This window comes from Sus scrofa, chromosome 11, assembly GCF_054392235.1.
Source record: "Sus scrofa isolate SSC_HxYL_T2T_F1_AM1 chromosome 11, Sscrofa_HxYL_maternal_Yorkshire_Landrace_v2.0, whole genome shotgun sequence".
Lineage (NCBI taxonomy): Eukaryota > Metazoa > Chordata > Mammalia > Artiodactyla > Suidae > Sus > Sus scrofa.
The window spans coordinates 70,845,974-70,860,000 of NC_139393.1; the positions used below are offsets into that span (position 1 = coordinate 70,845,974).

The 14,027-nt window shown below is 49.7% G+C and overlaps 2 protein-coding genes across 7 annotated transcripts in view; one reads left to right on the forward strand and one right to left on the reverse strand.

Annotated features, from left to right (window-relative positions):
- GPR180 (G protein-coupled receptor 180) overlaps positions 1–14,027 on the forward strand; it is a 290,476-nt gene that overhangs the window by 90,112 nt on the left and 186,337 nt on the right. The window lies entirely within an intron of this gene.
- SOX21 (SRY-box transcription factor 21) overlaps positions 6,949–14,027 on the reverse strand; it is a 12,828-nt gene continuing 5,749 nt past the window's right edge. For 2 of the 3 annotated variants that reach the window (XM_084982089.1, XM_084982088.1), the window contains one exon: positions 12,300–14,027. This exon is cut by the window's right edge. The gene's annotated coding sequence lies outside the window, so the exon portion shown is untranslated. Of the gene's footprint in view, positions 8,069–8,540; positions 11,086–12,299 lie in introns of those variants that run through there. The other variant, XM_084982090.1, reaches the window with a different exon arrangement.

The following is a 14,027-nucleotide window of genomic DNA, read 5'->3' on the forward strand; positions in this document are numbered from 1 at the left end:
CACCAGGGCTTACAGTTGTGTCTGGAGCTTATAGTTGTGTCTGACAAATAGCAGGCACACCATAAGATGTAAGGTCTAACCCTTTTCCCCTCGTCCCCAACCCACACTTCTTCTACGTGGGGCACTCATGTATTCAGTCAGCTGGCAAAATGAGGGATTTTTTTGTGGGTGCCTTCTGAGGGTCAGGCACTGTTCCAGGCACTGGAGATAAAGCAGTGAACGAAATGGACAACAGTCTTTCTAGGGCTTGCTTTAGTGCTTGCAATAAATAAAGATCAAATAGTCACTGCGTTTGAAAGTGAAAAGTGCTACGGAGGAAAACAAAGCTTGGAAAAGGAATAGGGGGATCTTGGGACGTTTGGAGTTGTAATTTCATTTTTATTTTTATTTGTTGTCTTTTTAGGGCCGCACCCACGGCTAGGGGTCGAATCTGAGCTGTAGCTGCTGGCCTACACCACAGCCACAGCAATGCCAGATCGGAGCTGCGTCTGCGACCTACACCACAGCTCATGGCAATGCTGGATCCTTAACCCACTGATCGAGGCCAGGGATCAAACCTGCATCCTCAAGGATGCTAGTCAGATTCGTTTCCGCTGAGCCATGATGGGAACTCCAGAAGTTGTAATTTTAAATAAGGGGTTAGGAGGAGCCTCACTGTGAAGGTGGAATATTGGCATTGACTTTGAGGAGATGAGGGGTGAGCCACGCAGATACTGGGGAAGGAGAACTTGGAGCTGGGAAGACTCACGGCAAAGGAGCTGGGAGTGTGAGCAACAGCACAGGGCTGGTGAGGGAGCCAAGGTCAGAAAAGCCATGGGGAACGAAACTGTGTAGGGTGCCCAGGGCACGGTCAAGGTATGGATGTGTGCTGAGAACAGGCTGTTGGGGAAAAAGGTGTGAGCAGAAAGTTGAGGAGCTGGGCAGGTAGAACCATCCTGCCATGTTCAGATCCCTGGAATGTGGGAATAAGTTACATTCAGGCCAGAGGCACTTGGCAGGTGCAATTAAAGTAACAGACTTTAAAATAGGGAGATTGTCCTGCACTGTCTGGATGGGCCCAGTCAAAACACATGAGCCCTTAAAAGCAGAGTTTTCTTCAGCCGGAGGTGGGTAAATGTGGCAGAAAGAGGAGTCAGGGAGACACAGCGCATAAGAGGGGCCTGATCTGCTGTTGACGGGAAACCACGAGAAGCCACTGAATCCTGCCAACAGTCTTAACGGAGCTGGGAGATGAGAGCCCAAGCCAGGTGACACCTTGATTTTGGCTCTGTGGGACCCTGTGCAGAGAACCCAGCAAAACCCCCAGGCCTCACTTATGCAGCCGTGAGATAATAAAATGCATATTGTCTTAAGTTGCTACATTTGTGATGATGTGTTAGGGCAGTGATAGAAAGCTAAAACAGGGGTTGTTGCAATACTTCCCAGGAGAGATGTTGATGGTTTGGGCCTTTGATGCTAGATCCCCGAGGATTTCCTGATGGCTGAAACTTAGGACATTGGAGAAAGGGAGGAATCAAAGATGACTCCAAGGGCTTTGGCCTGAGCTGCTGGAAGGATGGAGTCGCCATTCACTGAGATGGGAAAGACGATGGGAAGAGCAAGGCTGGCTGGAAAGATGCAGAGTTTGGCTACATCTATGTGAAGTTTGAGGGGCCCGTAAAACATCCCAGTGGAAAAGTCTAGAAGTAGTTGGGTAAGTCGAGGTATTGGGACAGGTCTAGATTGAAGAAAGAAATTCAAGAACCGTGAACATGTAGATGATTTTTTTTTTCTTTTTTGGCTGCCCCACGACACATAGAGTTCCCAGGCCAGGGATCAGATCTGAGCCACATTTGCCACCTACTGAGGCAACACCGAATCCTTAACCCACTGTACTGGGCCAGGGATTCAACCTGTGTTCCAGTGCTCCAGAGACGCCACTGATCCCATTGCACCACAGTGGGAACTCCAGCATGTAGATGATTTTTAAGGCCATGAGACTAGAGGAAATTACTGTAGAAAACGAAATTCCAATGTCACCCCATGATATAGCCCTTTTAAAGGGCTCTTCCCCTTGACTGTGGATGGAACCTCTGAAATATGTGATTATGTCACAGTATATAGCAGTATATAGCAAAAGGGGCTTTGTAGGTGCAATTATGGTTACTGTATTCGTCTACTCGGGTTGCCAAAATAAATACCTTCAGTCCTACAATATCATGGAATGGAATTTGCAAACATCCTGACTGAGGCTGGAGGCAGATTCTCCTCTGGAGCCTCCAGGTGAGAATTCAGCCCAGCTGACCCCTTCCTTTGACTTCAGCTTTTGAGACCTTGAGCAGAGGACCCAGCCACACCATATCTGGACTCCTGACCTACAGAACTGTAAGCTGCAGATGGGTGTCCTTGTAAGGCATGTAGTTTGTGGTAGCTTATTATGCTGTAATGGAAAACGAATGTAGGAGTTCCCCGCCGTGGCTCAGTGGTTAACGAACTGACTAGGAACCATGAATGTGTGGGTTCGATCCCTGGCCTTGCTCAGTGGGTTAAGGATCCGTCGTTGCCGTGAGCTGTGGTGTAGGTCGCAGACATGACTCAGATCCTGAGATGCTCTGGCTGTGGTGTAGGCTGGCAGCTACAGCTCTGATTCGACCCCTAGCCTGGGAACCTCCATATGGGTGTGGCCCCCCAAAAAGCAAAACAAACAAAGAAAAAAGAAAACTAATGTAACCATGAAGGCCATGAGTATAGACAGAGAGTCGAGCCAGCTGTGGGCCTCCCTGATGTTTAAAACTAGCAAAAAGAGGAGAAACCAGAAAAAGGAGTCAGGAGAGCGTGGACAGAGTTCTCATCTATGCTGAAGACTGGTGTCAGGAATTCCCGTCGTGTCGTGTCGCAGTGGTTAATGAATCCGACTAGGAACCATGAGGTTGTGGGTTCAATCCCTGGCCTTGCTCAGTGGGTTAAGGATCCGGCGTTGCCATGAGCTGTGGTGTAGGTTACAGACGTGGCTCAGATCCCTCGTTGCTGTGGCTCTGGCGTAGGCCAGTGGCTACAGCTCCAATTAGACCCCTAGCCTGGGAACCTCCATATGCCACGGGAGCGGCCCTAGAAAAGGCAAAAAGCCAAAAAACAAAAACACTGGTGTCAGGTCAAGACATTTCCATTCTATAGATAGGAGAATAAAAACTCTGAAAGCACAAGTCACTCGCCCAAGGTCACAGAAATGAAAATTTGTGGAACCAGATCTTCCACTTCTAGCTTTGCTTTCTCTGTCGCACCATCTTGTCTTTACCCATACAGTTCTTTTTAAAAATTGAATTGTGAGGCAAGGTATTTTGATTTGTTTGTTTGTTTATTTGCCAAGACAAATTCATAAACGTTTAGTACTGCAGAAAGCATTACAGTTGTCTGACTATGGGCCTTCCCGGCCACTCCTTTCTCAGGTCTAAGTAATCGTTGTCAATGCAGGGTGTGCACCAGGGAACATCTGAGAAATACACATGCCTGAGCTCTGGTTCGGGGATGTTCTAACCAAATAGATCCCCAGAGAGGCTTGGTACCTGTAATGGTTCAAAAGCACATGTTGATTCTGATGCTCTGCCAGGCTAGAGAAACACTCTCTTAGCACATTTCCTGCAGGGAGTTCAGGGAGAGAAGAGCAATATCTGATGGAAGAGGCTCCTACCTAACTCTTGATTTTTTTTTTTTTTTTTTTTGGATAATGAGTGATTTCTGGGTTTTGTAGGACATAGAGAGGAGTAGAAATTGATTGTTGTTATGGGGGAACTCCTTTTACCCCTCTTTGTATGGATTTGTACCTCCCTGTTCTGGGAACTGATGGAGCAGTAGTATCTTGACATCGTAAAGTGAAGAAATGACTTCTTAGATCCTTTGGAAGAAACAGGTTTGATGTTCACCAACCCTCTTTTCTTTGTTTTAGCACACCAGTCATTTATATACCCCAGAATTCTTTGCAATCAGGTTGACACATTGGCCATGGAAATATGTACTAAAGTAATGCCCATTGCTCTCAGGCATGGCTGTAAAACCCTTGCAAGAGCCATGGGCTGCCTTTATCAATCAGCTGGATACAGAGAATCCAGAAGAAGGCCCTGATATTTGAAGTCCTGCCTTTCATCTCAGGCTTTTATTTAAGAAAAAAAAAAAAATGTGAGGGCCTTGCAACAAAATGGAAAAAGTCTGGGTCCTAAACCATTACTTTGAGAGGGGCCACATGTCCTGCCTTGGACTGATAGGCAAGAAAAACAAACTTTTATTGTGTGAAGCCCTTGAGATTTGGGGGTTGTATGCTGTAGCAGCTCATGTTAATCCCCCAACTAATACAGGTTCTTCTTATATTGTGCGTTCAGCGATCTCCTTCCTTTGGCTCCTTCTCTTCCCCACGAGATTTGGGCGAGAAAGACAAGATAGGAGCCCAGAGGATTTATGACTTAATCAAATGTTTAAATGCTAAGATTTTGGTGTCTTTGAAATAGATCTGGCATTTAGATTTAAGTTGACCAAAGCCCTCATAGTGAGAATACACGTAGTAAGAGCAGAAGAGAAGAGAACCCAGAGAGTGATGAAAGCTAGAAGTGTTTCCAATTGTCTGTAGGTCCAGAAGGTGTTAGAAGATTCTCCAACACAGGGTAGAGCAAATTATTAAAAATATCTACTGAAGGCCAGAGTCTGAACTAGGCCTTCAATAGGGAGTCCAAGAGTCCTTCAACTGGGGAAGAAGAGGGGCTATACCATATACAAAGGTGAGTAAGACACCTCTGCTTTTCACATAATTGTGCCGATCCGGACACATAAAGAGAATTACTACATTCAGTTAAGCCAGAAAGCACCAGTACAACAACACCACAATGAAAAATAGAAGAGCAAGAAAAATTCCAAATGGCATCAAAAGTTGGCAGGGTGTGAGATCTAGAGGGAAAAAAAAGGAGATCTGAGCAGATCTTTGAAAGACTTGTAGGACTTTGGAGGGAGGACAGAGGTGGGAGAATATAACACAGATTCCTGAAAGAGAGTCGGTTAATAGGCCATGTGTATAAGGGTTAGCGTATGTATGTGTATGGAGAGGGCGAAGATAAGATTGGAAAGATGGAAGGAAAAGCTGGGCTATAATCTGCTCCCCCCCCTTTTTTGCACAAGCACAGGAAATAAGAAACTTAAGAGCCCCTAGCAGAAATATAATTTCAATTCCTGTGGTGTGGTATGGGCCTTCCAGAAATCCTTAGCAGCAGTAGATCTCCTTGGCAAGCTGTGAATTCAGAAAGGAGAAGGACATTTTTTTTTTTTTCCCTTAAATCAAAGCCTGAGATGAAAGGCAGGGCTTCAGGTATCACAAGGCTTTCCCAAATTTGGCTGTACCTGCAAAGCAATGGGAAGTCTTCTCAATCAGGGAAGGTAAAAAAAGATCACTAGTTAAGTCAGGGGTGGTTTAGTCACATTTTCTTCCAGAGAGCATTGTCTCTTAATATAAAGGAGCTTAGCTGGTAATGTGTTCTCTTAGGGTTGAGGATGCTTAACATAAAACCTCTTGAGGCGGTTAGTAGTGCAGTTCATCAAATATTTCTGGCTCTCCACGTTCTAGGTACATGGTAGGATTGTACTTCTGTGCTCCCTTTGAGGTTTGGTGTGGCTGCGAGACTTCCTTTGACCAAAGAAATGTGAGAAGTTGATTTGCATAATTTTTGGTGAGAAACTTAGAAGCCAGTGTATGATTGCTATGCTGTGTTCTCTTGCTGAGGCAGTCAGGATGAAAACACAGGTCAAGACAGAATGTCTATCAGCTTGGGTGAGCACAGTTCCCCTGCTAATCCAGGCTGAAGTGAAAATGAACTTTTATTGTGGTAAGCCTCTGAGATGAAGGGTTTTTATGTTGTTTCAGCTCGCTTTTGCTCATACTGACTGCTAAATCTATATTGCCAGTTAAGAAGGGATGTAACTGACATTATAATGGTCTCCTACTGAAACTGATACAATAGTATCAAAAGACAATTACAGCTTGTTGGAAGATTAAAGAATGTCTCACTCAGTTCCAGCTGCTATAACAAAAATACCATACACTGGGTAGCTTATAAATAACAGAAATTTACCTCTCACAGATTGGGAGGGTGGGAAGTCCAAGATCAAGGTGCCAGCAGATTCTGGTGAGGGTCTACTTCCTGGCTCACATAGAGCCATCTATCTCCTGGCAGTGTCCTCATAAGGCAGAAGGGGCAAGGGAACTCTCTGGAATCTCTGGGCACTAATCCCATTCAAGAGGGCTCCACCCTCATAACCTGATCACTTCCCATTGAGCATTAGGATTTAACCTGTGAATTTGGGAGGGACACAAACATTCAGTCTATAGCAAAAACTACTGAATGAGTTGCTACCTTTCCTGATAAAACTTGATAAGAGAGTGGAGAGAGGTGTTTCCATTGTGGCTCAGCAGTTTAAGAGCCCTACTAGTATCCATGAGGATGTGGGTTTGATCCCTGGCCTTGTTCAGTGGGTTAAGGATCCGGCATTGCTATGAGCTGTGCTGTAGGTCACAGCTGCACCTCAGATCTGGCGTTGCTGTGGCTGTGGTATAGGCCAGCAGCTGCACCTCTGATTGACCCCCAGCCTGGGAACTTCCACATGCCACAGGTGTAGCCCTAAAAAAAAAAAGGGGGGGGGATGCTGGAGAGAAGTAGACCCAGGAAGAGAAAATGGCAGAATGTCCAGTGAGGAAGTAGGAAAATCAGGTGAATGTGGTACCCAGGCAGCCAGGTAGCTTTTAGGAGCAGAGACAGTGACCAACGCTGTTAAATGCTGTAGATGAGAACTGACCATTTGATTTAAGAAACCAGTGGTGACCTGGATGAAAGCAGATTTTGGTGGAGCAGTGTTGGGGAAGGAGGATAAACCCTGACTAGAAGGAGTTTAAGAGAAAAGAGGAAACAGGGAATAGAGACAGAAAATAGAGACATCTTTTTTTTTTTTTTTTTTTTTTTTACTGAATTCACTGTAAAGGAGAGAGGTGGTAGTTCAAAGAGAAATGGGGTCATGAGAGGGGTTTTTGGTTTTGTTTTTTGAGAGGATAGCATTTTTTTTTTTAATCCTGATAAGAATGATGCAGTAAAGAGGGAAATTTTTGATACCGTAAGAGAAAAGGAGCAAGATCTTTCTGGAGCCACATCTGGTATGTCATGTGGTATGTTAGTCATCTCTTGCTGCATAAGGAATCATCCCAAAACTTAACGGCTTAAAATAACACCCGCTGATCATCTCATGATGTTCTGGGCTAGGGCTGCAGGGGCACCGTGTCGAGGGCCCCTGGCTCAGTGCCTCTCCCAAGGCCACAGTCTTGGGGTCAGCCAGGGCTGCCATCTGCTCAGAGCTCAACTGGGTGAGAATCCATTTCCGTATCACTCAGCTCTACTGGTGGCAGGTTTCAGGTCCTTGCTGACCTTTGGCCAGAGACATCAGTTCCTGCCACACGGGCCTCTCCAGGGAGCAGCTCACAAAATGGCAGCCGGCTTCCCTCAGGGCAAGAGTTAGGAGAAAGAAAGAGGGGGAAGTCATTGCTTTGAAGTTAACCACGAAATGCCATCCCATCACTTGGCCATATCTTGTTAGAAGCCAGTCACTAGCTCCCCCACACACACTCAGAGGGAGAGGTTTATCCAAAGGCATGAATTCCAGGAAGTGGGGCTTAATGCCAGGTTGCCTGTCAGAGAGGGGATGGGGTTTGTACCCAGAGAGAGAAGCTGGCTCTAGCTGGAGCAGGGCTTGTTCATCCACAGTCACAGGAGAGAAGGCAGAGTTTGTGGACACCCAGACGGTAGTGGGTAAGTGTCTGTGGGGATGGAGGCAAAGGTATTTGCTCATTAGCACCAAGCACCTTGGAGAACGGCAGATGATGCGAGGTACCAGGGCTCTTCCCTTTGTTCCTCTTCTGTCCTTCAGCAGAGCCAGAAGGTTTCCAAATCCTGCACAACACAGCTCTCTACCCTCTCACATTCTTAACGATGGAGCAGTTAAAGCTTCACACCTGAGTAACAGTTTTACTTACCTGACCTCAGAAAACTATCAGAAGACCCACAAGGACCTATGAGCAGAAGGAAACAAGGAGGAGGAAAGAAGAAAAAGTGAGGCCTCATCTGAGGGATCCACTCACCAGCTGGGTTTTCATGCATGGGTATCTCCCACTTTTCAAAAGTCACCTTAAGCCAGGAGCCTTTGCCATTGAACGTTTGTGGTTTAGGGGGAAAGGCTCTCTGACGGTTTGTTTTGTTAAAGCAGAGAAGTGAGACAAACATTCTATCTTCACTAATAGCACCCCCAGACCCATCTGCCTGCAGTCATGATAGAATGGATTTCAACTTGGAGGAAAGGGTACACCAGAAAGAGCAAATTAGCAAGGGGCTTCGGTTTTGATGTTCAGGGGTATCAGGGGAGGAAATCTTACTGCTGCTGAGACTGTGGAAGGCTTCTTCCTTAGATCTGGAAGTGGGGGGCAGCAAAGAAGTTATACTCTGGGGCCCGCCTATACGGTCTAGGATCCCAGCTCCATTACTTACCTTGGGAATGCGCCGTCCATCAGTAAATAGGAAATACTTGTCTGGTAGGTCGAGGGGTGGGTTCGGAATGGCTCCCAGAGGATTCCTAGCCTTGAGCATCTTGAGAGGCTCACCTGGCCCCAAATGGAAGCTCAGGAATAGTAGTTGTTACTAGTGGCTCATTCCCATTCCCCAATGACTTGGGGTCCTCTGTCTTCCTACTATAGAGGCAAAACTTCTCCCAGCTGCATTCGGTCCAGCTCTACCCCCCATATTTCAGTCCAGGCCCCCAGGTGCCTTTTCTTCACCCAATCCCAACCCTCTCCTGAGTGTATTTTCCAAGCAGGGAGCACTCTTTAGCCAACAGAACCATCCAGAATTCTCCAAACCTTCTCCAAGTCTTGCCCTACCTCCTAGAACCACCAGCCCCTGTTCTTCCTGCAGAAAAAGAGCTTCCAGTATCAGACTAGAGTAGCCTTTACCTCCATTTCACTGGCGAAGGTGGCCTAGGACCCAGGATGGGGAGAGCGGCAAATAGATGCCCCAAATTCATAGCAGCTGACAAGTCGTTTTCAGGGAACACTTTTCGGGAAAACCTCCGAGCCTGTGATGCGGTCGGAACTTGGGCTTGCTCTCCCCAAAGCTGTAGCAGAAAGGTAAGCCCGGCTGTGGTCTTGTAGGCCTTATTCTGTTGGGTTTGGATAAGCTCTAGGGAGAAAAATCTTCAAGAACCACCCTTGTGTCCTCATCGTCCTACAGGAAGCGCTTCTCTGCGCGGCCCTGGGGGATGACGAAGCCGACTTTTCTTTTCTTACACCCAAGATGGGGCGAAGGTTGCGGCCCGGGCGCGACGTGAGCTTTGGTATTTCCGCTGCTGCGAGTGTGAGGCTGGAGGAAGACCTGAGTCCCCCGGGGCCTGGGCAGGGACAGGCCTACCCTCCGCCTCCTCGTGGGCCCCCAGGCTGCGCTGGGCCGCGGACGCCCAGTCAGGCCCAGCACAGGCTGCGCCTAAAGTGTGCAGGAGGGGAGACGGACGTGGGGGTCACGAGCGGGTATGGGCGGTGAAGTTGCAAGGCCTACGTGTGCGCTCAGCTCTGTCACTCCCCACAGCTGCCCAAGGCCAGACGCCCTGGCTCCGGGGAGACAAAGAGTCCCAAGGGAGACTTTTTTCAAGTGCGAGGCGGCGGAGCTTTGGAAGTGCAGCGAGAGGGCGATCGTTCCCCGTGGACACGTGTGGGCTCGCGGACGTCAGATCCACTGCCTTTCGCGAGTGCAGCCCCCTCCTTGGTACCCGCAGCTGGACGTTTTCCCTGTAGATGGGTCAGCACCTCCATCTGGCGCACCCGACGGCCCATTCAGGCTGCCCCAGTTTTGCGCGGAGACTCGCGTTTGGTAACGCTCGCCCAAAACTTGGGGAGCAAGGCGAGCACTCCTCACGCCCCCCACCTCCAGGTTCTCCAAGTGTGCCTGCACCTCTGACAAAAGTCGAGGCAGCTTTCTAGAAAGAAACAGTTTCCAAAGGCCCGGGGGAGGGGTGCGCGCGGATCCGTGCCACCCGCGGTGCACCGTGCACCCAGGAGGGGGTGTTTCTCGGGAGTGGGGGCGCGGAATGACGGGCTGGCTCCCATCGACCTCGGTCCCCGCGGGATCCCGAATGCGAGCCTCCCCTGTGTCGGCTCCCGGCGCCGGGAGCGGCAAACGCGAGCGGGTGGGCGCTGCCGCCGCGGGCTCCTGTTTATTCACGCGCCCTTAAACAGCCTGTTCGAATACATATTCATCAGCCGCTCTAACTACTTACTCGAGTCTAGGTTTGCAGGAGAAAACCGAGTCCCCGAAAAGGAGCAACAGCAAGTTGGGATCTAGAAACGCAAGGAAGCTTTGGACTGGGGCAAAGCCGTTGGCGCCTTTGTCCCGCCCGCCCCCTCGGCTGGAGGCGGGAGAAGCGGCGGGGGGCTGAGCAGGGGATGGGGCCTTTAGCTAAGGGCCTCACTTCTGCCCCAGGCTCTCGCCTCCCCTGGAGCTGAGAACGAGCTCCCGGGTAGTCCTGAGGGTCTATCAGAGGCAGATTTCCCGGGAAGAGGAAGGCAAAGGACCTTTTGTTTCACAGTCTCTCGCTGGCACCGACCCCTCTTCCAAAGACCTGTGATAATCGTGATTTAATAATTTTCTTAAGTTTCAGGCTGCCCAAAATCATAGTGGGTTTGCAGGGGTTAAAATCGTCGGGGAGAGGCTGGCCCCAATTTCAGAGACCCCTCTTTCGAATGTGACTCCTCCAGCTGCAGAAAGAGGGGTCCCCAAGTCTGGGTGGGGGGACTTTCGAGACCCTCCCCCGCTGCCGGATCCCTCACTTCCTTGAGGAATCTTCTAGAGCCCAGCGATCATCTCCTCCCATGTGTTCCCTCCTCGACCGGGTAGTCTCTTTTCTCAGTTGGGGCTGACTCGGCAGGGGCTTTGCGGAGGAGTTAGGGTTGGGGGCGGCTGAGGTCTGAGGTCCTTCACCTTCTGCTGCGGTTCGGCGTGGCCCATCTCTCGTCAGCCCAGGCAGCACCTTCCCCAGGTGTTGAACCTGAGGGCAAGAGGGAGTGTCGGTAGTGCTGCGGTTCTATTCTTTTTCTTGCCCCGATTTTGTCTTTTATCCTCCCTCCCTTCCGTTTCTCCCAGCACCCCCTTTTCCTATGCTTCCTTGAGGTGGTTCTCCGTCTCCTCTCCCAGGCTCCACCTGCGTGTTTCACTTCTCCCCGAGCCGGTCTTTGCAGGCAGAGGGAGGCCACTAGGCCATTTAGATGATCCGGTTCAAAACAAATGCCCTTACCAAAACTTCAGCCGAGCGGGAGAGCGCGAGGGAGAGAGGGCGTGCGCAAATGTTTGCGTGGCAGAATTCGCGTGTGTTTGAGCAGGGCTCTGAATCCACGCAGTTGCCCCAACTTCTGATGTCCACGTAGACCTCCAGTCTGTGGAATCTCGCCAGCCACTCCCAAGCCCGGCTTTACCCTATGGTGATGCATAAACCAGAGTCCATTCCAAATCATGTGTGTGTTTTCTGCTCACGTGTGTGCGCCTGAACTTTGGACATGAAAGAGCCGCAGGGCAAATAGGAAAAGAGCTAAAGTGTCCCCTGGACTCAGTGGCACCTGCAGGGGGACTCCAAGGAGGACAGGCTGTGCTCCCTAGGGAGGTCACGGATGTCACGGTGGTGACCTCCGTAGGAAGCCTACTCTCCCTTCCTGAGAGCCCTTTTAAAGGCATTCATTCCCTCAACTGCAAATCGACTTCTCTCCACTCCCGACCTTGTGAAAAGGTGCTCCCCTCCCGTAGCAACAGATCTGAAAAGCCTCACTCGGTCTCTGTTATCCTAGGCTGCACCTCTCCTTTCGGGATTTCAGGCTTTCTTGAGTGGCTAATTACCTTGGGGTAACCTGAAATAAAATGGTGGGGGTGGGGAGGGATGGAGAGGGAGGCGGGTGCTCAAGTCAAACTGACAACCCAGTAATATCATTCCGTGAAGAGAATCTGAAGACGTCCTCATAATTTCCCTTAAGAAATCTGGTTTTACTGGTCGATCTCAGTAGGAGAATTCTTTGCCTGGAGGCTTGAAATGAGTAATAGGCCCTGTGTCTCCAAATCTTCGGCTAACATGATAATAAATACATCCAAGGAGAGCAACGGGGTGTTTACAATTAGGATCTAAACTTCTCCTGTTTGTCAAAAAGTCCCTAAATAACTCTTCCCCCAACCAAGCGAGGAGCCCGAAGGAGGCAGAAATCAGGTGGAGACTTCTTCAAAAGGAATTAAAAGCCAAAGCCGATTTTATTTCCTCCAGTCAAGTGTGAATGATGGGGCTGCAGAGGCAAGGGGGGTGCAGTCTACCTGACAAAGTGTGCGGTGAAGGGCCGGGGTGGAGAGTGCGGAGACATCCCTAAGACCAAGGCGCTGAGCTTCGTTGCCGGGTGGGTACCACTTCTCCGTGCCCAGGTGGTTGCCAAAGGCCCAGTGGCCACCTAGAACCTGGAAACCCAATCCAACCAGTCGCTGCCTCCCCACAAATGCCCATCCCCCTGAATCGCTGTCAGTTCTATCATCTCAAAGTGACTCCCGACGGGTTTATCCGTATAGAGCTCTTCGCAAGTTTTTCAGATTTGTCAGTTTCTAGGACTTTGCGTGTTTTAAGCGAAGCTGAAACCGCGGAGGCTCCGGTTACATTTTAAAACAAGAGAGGCTTTCGCGCGCCCCCGGTCTCTGGGTAAGGATCAAATGCTTCTTTAAAAAGAAGAAGGGCGGGGGTGGGGGGGGGAGAACGCTGCTTTTGGAGTTTGAGATCTCCCCCCCCGCCCCCCCCCCCCGTCCCTTAGTCATAACAATTCCGAAGCAGTTGCCACTGCTTCTAAAAACCCGGCTTCCCGCCCGCCGTCGGGGAGGTCGGGAGAGCTGCTGCTCAGAGAGCCCTCTGAGCCTCTGCGCGTTCGCAGGGATTTGTCAGCTGGGCCGTCTAGAATTGGCATTATTCATTTAGGTTAGGGCAGAGCTGAAAGCCGCTGGAAAGTTCGATGGCTGGGTGGCCCAGCAGCTCGGCAGGCCTGGAGGTCAACCATCGAAAAGAAAACCGTTGACAAGGTTACCGATGCCCGCTTCCAGGGCAGCGCAGGGAACCTGAGGACAATCCAGATCTCTCCAGGTTCGCGTCCTGCCTCCGCCGGCAGTTCAGCCAGGAGGCTCCCTGTGGCGAGGGGTTCAATCAAAGGCTTGGGCGGGGGGAGGGCGGGAGGGGGAAAAGGAGAAACCCTAGAGAAAGAGCTAAGTTTTAAGCATATTCTAATTCTCTGAGGGGGTGCATACAATGTTACTAGGCAGCCAGGACCGGCTCCTCACAAGCTCTGGCTTTGGGGTAGATTTGGGGGTGAGAGTGATGGAATAGGGGGGCAGTAGTCGCTCGTCAGCTTGTTTGATCTTCCGCATCTTCTCCAGCGGCCCACGTAGGCTGAAAACAAAATCCTCAAGAAGGAAGGTGGTGGCGACCTTCCCTCCGGGACTGCACCCCGGGGCGGGGGGGGGGGCGGTGAAAGGCAAAAGCCGTCAATGGTCATTCTCCCCCCCACCACATCCACAGGAGGCCAGGATTCCAACATTAAATTTATATTCATTCAATCCACAACTATTCATTCAGTACCTATCATGTACCAGACACTGTATTAGACTCTCGAAAACGCAGCATAAATGGAAACCAGGTCCCAAACCCAGAGTCTAAGGATTGGCTCTCTGGAATGTTCTAAAATCAGCATGCATCTTGGAATCGCCAGACTTGCTGCTCCACGGATTCCAACACTGGGCAAAGGGACACAAGGAAACATAACTTCTGCATAACTTTTACTTCTCCTTTCCTTTTTTCTTTTTTCAAGTAGCAAAGGACCATTAATTAGAAGAATAATTACTGCTACCCTATATTATCCCAACCTGTTCAATTTCTATCTGTTGCAGACAATGCTAATAATGGCAATTATTGCTTCTATAAAC